This window comes from Stegastes partitus, unplaced genomic scaffold, assembly GCF_000690725.1.
Source record: "Stegastes partitus isolate 25-593 unplaced genomic scaffold, Stegastes_partitus-1.0.2 Scaffold872, whole genome shotgun sequence".
Taxonomy (NCBI): Eukaryota; Metazoa; Chordata; class Actinopteri; family Pomacentridae; genus Stegastes; species Stegastes partitus.
The window spans coordinates 295,642-302,302 of NW_007578603.1; positions in this window are offsets into that span (position 1 = coordinate 295,642).

The following is a 6,661-nucleotide window of genomic DNA, read 5'->3' on the forward strand; positions in this document are numbered from 1 at the left end:
AACATGACGAGGGTTCATCCAGCGGAAATCAGGTGTGTTTTCAGATATTTCAGGACCACCGTGTTCAGAGAAACTCGCTGGTCCTCTGCTTGTCCAGCATCCATCAGGTCTGCAGTAAATCCAATAAATGGATCCGGAGGCCTGCAGAGCTTTTACAGCAGGTCGGAGGTCAAACAGGCCGTTAAAGCTTCCTGCTGCTTATATTTCACAAGCAACCCGCAAAACTGTAGAAAAGAAACAAGATAAACAACAACAACAACAACGAGGAAGACCTGGCAGCGAGGGCGCCACAAATAATGTTATGACTGGTGGAAAACTGGAACGTTGTGAAAACGGTGACAATAACGGCAAATATTTGTAAAGAATGATGTTTCAGTTAATTTAAATAAAGCAAAAAATGAGAGAGAACAAATTACTGCTTGAAAAAAATGTTAGATTTTTGATGTGGATATTATGTACGGTTTTATTTTTTATTTATATTATGTTTACGGTTTACCTCAATTTAAAAATATTTTTTACTGTAATTTTACTGGTTATACATTTAAAAAAAAAAACAATATGTAGAGACACAGTTAAAGAATTTATTGACAAATCTTCAGTCCTGAATGTCTAATTTTTCATCCAAATAATGGTAAATATCTGTTAAAAGGAAAATATTTTTGATTTATTTAAATGCAGTAAAAAAAAAAAATTTTTTGTTTTGTTGTTTTATGTTCAGTCATTGTAAAAATTAAAAAAGAAGAAAAATAATAAGAATTTTAAAAAAAATTATAAAATACAGATTTACGACATGGATAACATAATAAATACAGTTTGGACTTTTTAAAAATAGTTAACATGCAATTTATTACTTTTATTGAGATTTTTCTCGTTATTAGTAATTCAACAAAACAGGGAAAATCTGTAAAGTAACAGGAAGTTGTTGAAAAACATTTACAGTCAAACACTTTCGAAAAACATTCACTTTTTACAGTGTGGTTGTCGATACTGTATCACAACGGATCTATAAAACAATTAATAAGCATCGATATTATTATAAAAGGCGTCTATGGCTGACATCTGTCCTGTTGTCTTGGCGACCATAACCTGATTGATGATTTATTGATCGCTGAGGACGAGGCGGCTCTTCAGCTTTGGCCCCTTTTAGCGGCGTTTCAGAGGTCAGATGGTCCTCCGCTTGATTTATTTATTCAATTAAATGCTCACCTATCGTTCCTCCATGTGTTCCCATAAGGTCACAGTTTAGACAGAGAACGCCGATAAATCCTGAATTTGTCTGTTTCATTTGAAGGAAAAGCAGAAATCATGAAAACAGGGAAACCAGTCTGGTGTCACCTTGTGTCTTATCAGAACTCATTTCTTTGTATTCGGCACGTCTTTGGACACCACGTGGTCCTTCTTCCATCTTTAAACAGTTCCCATGTTGTGTTAATGTTGTGTGAAAAACTTCAGATATAAACAATGAGCCTGAAGCATCATTAAAGACGACTTCACAACTGAGACCATGAACTAATAAAACTAAAGCGTTGACTAAAGCAGTAAATCAAAACAGACGTTGGCTCATTTCCTCACAGACTTCTACACAACCTGACGTCTTCTTCCACCCAGACGAGTCGCCCCCTGCTGGCCACTACAAAGCCTTCAGTTTAACTCATTGGTTATAAGCACAATCCAGCCATATGACATCAGAGGAAAACAGCTAGCCAGGTCGTCTCAGGTGCTAACAGGATTCACCAGGAAGGTAAAAGGGGGCATTTTGTTTGTTTCATTCATACAATATTCTTGCAAACCTGGAGCCAGAAGGTTCATTTGTTTGGACGAGAAACGTTGGACTGATCCTGGAATCTTGTTATCGAACCTAATTGAAGCTTCATTCTTTGCTTAAATTCACTTTCAGAGGTCATTAAGTCTTTGTCATGGTGCCCATTGCCCGTTGCTGCTCGCCAACATGAACTGTAGTCTGGTAGTCCTTCTCCACTGAGCTGGTTCCAGAGCTCGTTCTAACCAGGGCCTGACTTAACACCAGTTCTTTGTGTTTCCACCGACTAAGCACCGGCTCCAGGGTCTCAGAACTGGTGCTTAGTGACCATCAACGGGCCAGAGCTAACAACCGTCAGGAGCTGGGGACGGGGCTATCGTGACCACTGAGACCAATGAATGAATGGGACACACAAGCCACGACGTCTCTGGTCCGATCACAGATGTACTGGAATGAGTCCCGGGACACAAATGGTAAATGGACTGCACTTATATAACGCTTTTCTACCTTAGCAGCACTCAAAGCGCTTCATTCACCCACTCACACACACACATCAGGCTGCATGCCATTGGGAGTGTCTTGCCCAAGGACACTTCGACTCTGGAGGGCCGGGGGATCGAACCACAAACCTACAAGCCGCTCTACCACCTGAGCCACAACCTTAAAGGAAGTCCTGCATAGACTGTCCGCTACAGCTGAGTCCCACCAGCAGCACCACAGTGGTGGAAACAGGACTTTTAGAACTTCTCATGAAAAACATGCACAAACGTTTTTTCCCCTCATAGAACATCATGCTGCACAACAGAGATGGATGGTTTCATCTTCTGACATTAGATCGCCCTCGTTTAGTCTTTTTGGTCGCACACCGGTCTGAGCACCGCGGCCACCAAACAGCAGCAACCGCAGCCTGCAGCGTGGGGCGTTCAGGGAGCGTCGTAAATTGTAGCGTCTATTGATAAGAAAATGTTCAGCAAGTCATATGTTTCAAGGTGGGAGAAAGCTGGTCGCACCAGTGAACGAGTTAGTCTGGTAGGAGTGTTGTTTCGGTAAACGGCTACGTATGCCGTGACGTAGGCGTGGCTCTAACTTGGCTCCTCGCCGAAAAAGCAAACAGGTTCTTAGGTGGTGCCAGATTTGTACCAACTAAGCATTGGAACTAGCACCTGGTGACGCCTCCTCTGGGCTCTACAGGATTAAACCATGAGAGGCTCCACCTGGTGGAACAACCAGGTACTGCAGCTGTTCTACGATACATCTTCTGACATCATGTAGAGAAAACAAGTTCTCTCCAACGTTTGGAGCTTGTGGATCCTCAGTACGTCTTATCTTCTAACCCCACATTTAGACAGGGTTCTACTGGAGCTTTACAACAGGGTTCCACCTACAGAACATTAATGAACCGACTGGAGGCAGAAATGCAGTTAATTAACTTTAACGTAATTGAAGTTCGTACTATCTAGGAAATTGTTTATCAGTATCAGAAACAGCTCGGATGGAACAAAGCTACGCTAGCTGTCTTTGTGCTAAGCTAAGATAAGAGTCAGTACAGAGATTTCAATCTGCACATTCCAGAGGAACCGACAGCGCAGAGCTATGTAACGGCATGAAGGGATTATTGTCATGGAGGAAAAACTTCAAAACACGTGACTTTGATTGATGAAGACGAGTTTTTCGGGGTTTAATCAATAACCAGAGAGCTGCAGAGTCAGACTGCTGCAGTTCTGTCTTCAACAGCAGCCTGCAAACGTTCTCATTAGTCGCCGCAGCTTCCCTCCTTCTCAGAATTATCCATACAATACGCATTCAACCAATATGGGAGTGACAAAGAGCTCTACATAAGAATGAGCCGGTCTTATCCTCTCAAATTAGCATCTGAGTTTTGGTCTAACGATGACGAGATGCCAAGTGTCTCAGTCGGAGCTGCTGAGGAGCTCCGAGCTGCTCAGGAAACATCGTGTGTTAAAGTGGAGTAGCTCCAGGATCAAGACCTGAAACAATCAGACTCTCAAAAAGAAATAATCTCAATGAAAGCATTCTGCTGGAAGATGCTAGATATCAAAGCTGCACCGTAAAAAGGAGTTCTGTTAAAAAAAAACAAAGCATACTGAATGGTGGAATTCTGGCAACAGGGTGCCAGAAATAACTTTAAAAAATTATGTGTTTTATTTTTAATTTTAACTAACAGTCAACATGTAGATTTTGCCTTTTTTCTGATTTCAATGGTTAAAGTTTTTTTTTTTTTTTTTTAAACAGGAAAAACTGGTTGAAGAAATAATTTACATTTTAAAAATTCTATGATTATTCTTATTATTTTAAATTATGGCACATATCTGCTAAATAACAATATTTTTTGCTTATTTGTATTCAGTGAAAACAGTATAATTTATGACCAAACATTTAGTCAAAGAACAAATTAGAGTTCATAGAAATTTAAAAAAATTTTTGGCCTGTTTTTGTTTATTAAACATGTAATTTAACACTTGTTTTATTTGGAGATATTACTGGTTATCATTAGTAGTAGAACTAATTTAACAAAACTGTAGAAAAAACTGCAGAATAACGCTAAAGAAGTTATTCACTATTTTTCAGTCCTAAGTATACATCATTCAAATAACAGCAAATATCTGTAAAATGACAATATTTGTGCAAATTTAAATAAAGTAAAAATAGTGTAATTTTATAGTCAAACATTCAGTCAAAGAACAAATGAGCATTTATATCTTTTAGATTTTTTTTTGTATTATTATTTTGACATGGACAACATTTTTTTTTTTTTTAAATGTAAATCTTTACTTCTTTTATTCAGAAATTGTACAAGTTATTACCAGTAATTTAATCAAAACAGGGAAAGTCTTGAAATCAACACTAAGCTGTCCAGATAAACACTTTAAAATGTTTAACTTTGGGTGGAGCTGTCGAGTTTGGATCCACAAAACAACTGATAAACATTGATTAACACGATAAATCCCTGTGGTTCATGTCTGTTCTGGTAAATCAGGATGTTTTTTTCTTGGCAACACAAGGAAATTATTTCCAACTTTTCAACCCTAAACAGACTTAATGTTTCATTTAAAATAAGAGAAAACATCTGTAGAATGACAACATCTTGTGCTGATTTAAACACAGTAAAAACATTTTCTGTAATTCAACAAAACAGTTTTTTTCCTTTCTTAAATGCAGTTAAACACAGTTTAAAGTGATTTTTTAAAGGGCAAATATCTGTAACATGACAACATCTTTTGCTGATTTAAATCATTTTCTGGTCAAAGCTTCAGTCGGAGGACAAACGAGCGTTAAACACAAGTTGTTTATGTGGAACTGCTGGTGTTTGGCTGCAGGCAGATCAAGGACTGGACTGATCAGACTCACCGTCTGTGGAGGATTCAATTAAAGCGAGAGTGTTTCTGAGGATGCTTTACCGGCTGAGCTGCTCTCAGAGATGCTCCTGGACGTTCTCTGCAGAGCGCTGGAGCATGTGCAGGTCGGAGCGCCGGCTGCCAGAGGTCATGATCAGAAAACGCTCCGGTGCGTCTGGACTTGGCTTGTTTACGCTGATGCTCGGTGCTGCTGAGCATCGCTGCAACGAGCAACAAGCCTCAGGGAGCCTTTAACATTTCTGACATGTTTCAGAGCAACAGATTTCTGCAGACGGACGGCGACGTTCAGGAACCTCTGCTCACCAGCTCAGCTTCACCGGGTTCCTGTGCTGCTGCTGCTGCTGCTCTGGTGGCTGATTGACTAAACGTTTAATGAACAGTTGTTTTGCCTCTCAGGGGATTTTAACTGTTGATCATCTGCTACCTTTGAAACATTTGCTTTAAACAAAACTGGTCGGTGACAGAATATGTGGAAGCTTCAGAACTCAAAACAACAACAACAACACTAATGGGAAGTAAGAAAAAGCAACAAATGCATTAAAAATCTTTTTAAAATATTTGTATTTAAACATCAGAAACTCCTGCATCTGACTTCATCTGAGCTAAAAAGTCACACTTCTACCCAAACAGACGACACGTTTAACACTACAGGTGAATAGTCAGAAATAATAATAATATTCATTATAAATTAATAGATATTAACATAAAACTTACCAACAAGGTAATAGTTTTGTTTGTGTACAACAAGTTTTTTGAAATGTTTTGCTTAAATATGCTAATTTATTGTTATTATACATATATATTTAATAAAACCCCATAATTTACATTAAATAAGAATGTAAACGTTGCACAAACAGACCATTAAAATTGTTTATTACTATTTTGTTGTCATGTCAGAGTCACAGAGCAGATTTTAGATTTTCTCTTTTTGTTTTTCTTTATCTTTTCATAAATACTGGAAATACTGTCAGCAGCCAGAAAAAGTCAACCTCTGCTGTGTTCGCAGGAATAAAGCGTTGAATAAATCAGGCGCCGACTGATTTATGAGCGAACCCTTGTGCAGAAACCTTCAGAACGAGGCGGGAATAAAGCCGGACAGTTTGGTGAATGTGAGGGAGCTTTTGTAAGAGAAAGTTCTGACTCGGAGCCGAAGAAAGAAAAAAGCTCACGCTGAAATAAAGAACGTGTTGTGATTGAAATTTACAGAAAGAAGCACAAATCTCAAATTTTTACCACAGCACGATGAATGTTTTGACAGTAAATTTAGAATTTACTGTATTTAAACGCCCTTAAAAATAGAATTATTTTTGTGATATTTGGATTATTTTCGGTGTTTGTTTGTTACAGCGCTCCGTCTCTTTTATAGATTTGTTTAATGCTGATTCCTGTTGGTGAACTTTAACGCTGATAAATGAAATGAAGCAGCAGCGTTTAGTGGTTTTGGAATGAAATGTTTAACACTCACGTGGCCGTAAAAGATGAAAAAATAATCACAGGTCTGTTTGTTGTTGATAGAAATCCTTCG